Here is a 1,740-nt window from a genome sequence, read left to right on the forward strand (position 1 = left end):
CCAGGCTCTGAGCTGTCAGCACAGAGCCTGAGGTAGGGCTTGAACTCATGAACCATGAGATCATGACCTGAGCCGAGGTCAGAAGGTTAACCAACTGAGCCACCCAGGTGCCCCTGCACTCTCATATTTGGTACATTTCAGTGATTTTCTCTATCCCAGTTAGTGCACCTCCATTCACACTGGTTGCACTATTACTTCTCTCAGAGTTTGATGCTCAGATCAACCCTGGCATTGTAAGAAACAAATTCTCAGGCCCCAGAGCAGACCTAGTAAATTAGAAACCTGGATTGGAGGTTTCATTCTGTGATTTAACAAGCCCTCAGATTATGCTAATGAACACTCAGGAGAACCATTGCCTTGCCGGAGGGATATAACAGAGTCGAGCAGAACCACTGGAGAAAACAAAATACCCAAAAATGAAGAAAGAGCTAAATTATAAGGTTAAATTATAATTGAGATGATAATTACTTTGTTGATAAGAAAAATTTTCTAAGGATGTCTAACTGATAGAGGAAGTGGTGAACTAGACAGGGTATACAAGCAAGTAGAGGGTAAAGAGTGACATACTAGAGATTAAGATTTCTACTCACATACAAGAAAGTACCTTCAGTGACTGGATAAAGGGACAGCAAATTTTAAGACAGCTTCATATAGGTTGAAGTTGAAAACTACAAAGAGAAAAGCTGTATCATATTGTTCAAACTACAAGTATGTAAATCTGAAGATGATGCATAAATATGCTTTGTATCCCTTGGAAAAAGGAGATATAGATGAGAGAGAGAGAAAATTGTATTAAAAACTTGATATTCAGGGTGTGTGGCTGGCTCAGTTGGTAGAGCATGCAACTCTTAATCTTGGGGTTGTGAGTTTGAGCCCCATGTTAAGCATAGAGGTTACTTTAAAAAACTCACAAAACTCGATTTCCTGTACACACACACACACACACACACACACACACACAACTGAACAAACAACTATATACTGATATGTTGTTGGAAAATCCACATGATCTTTTAAGATAAAACAAGTGGCACTTTGTCAGAATTGCTCCAAGAAGCTCTTGTTTCTTCCCTTTGTGAGCAGAGAGAGTTCATAGAAAAGTGATAAGAGTAATGGAATCAAATGAAAACTCTCGGTATTCTTATAATAGGAGTCTCATTAAATAAAAAAATAATAATTCTACCATCACTTACTGAAAAGTATCTTGACAAATATATTAAGAACAATACAAAACAATTGGTTTTGAAAAGACGGCACATAAAGAAATTTGCCTACAGATGATTTCTGTAGCCATAGAATTAGTGCAAAGATATTTTCATATTGTTTTATGTTAAATCCAAAGCTCTCTTTAGGCCACATTTGTAAAGCCAAACTTAAGGAAGAAGGTAAAAGATAAATGGGGAAAATAGATAATTTAAAGTGTGTATTATACAGGGGAACTCTTTACACTGTTGCTGCAAATTCAAGTTTTAAAAACCTAAATCCTAAACATAATAACAAAAACACATAAATACAAAACAGGTAGGTTTCCCAGGGTCGCAGAAAAGAACACAAGTGGTTTAAGAGCACAGAAGCAGGCAGGATTGACCCCTGTAGGCCTCCATCAGCTAGGTCACCTTCCAACAATGCTCAAGGATGGGAGGTGGAGACAAGATGGTGGAGCCGGCTTGTTTCCTCAGGAATATTTTCCTGGGATGGTTTACTGAGAACAACTAGCATGGCAAGAGCTTAGTAGTAGTG

The sequence above is a fragment of the Hyaena hyaena genome, unplaced genomic scaffold (assembly GCF_003009895.1).
Source record: "Hyaena hyaena isolate Hyena2069 unplaced genomic scaffold, ASM300989v1 scaffold_1194, whole genome shotgun sequence".
Lineage (NCBI taxonomy): Eukaryota > Metazoa > Chordata > Mammalia > Carnivora > Hyaenidae > Hyaena > Hyaena hyaena.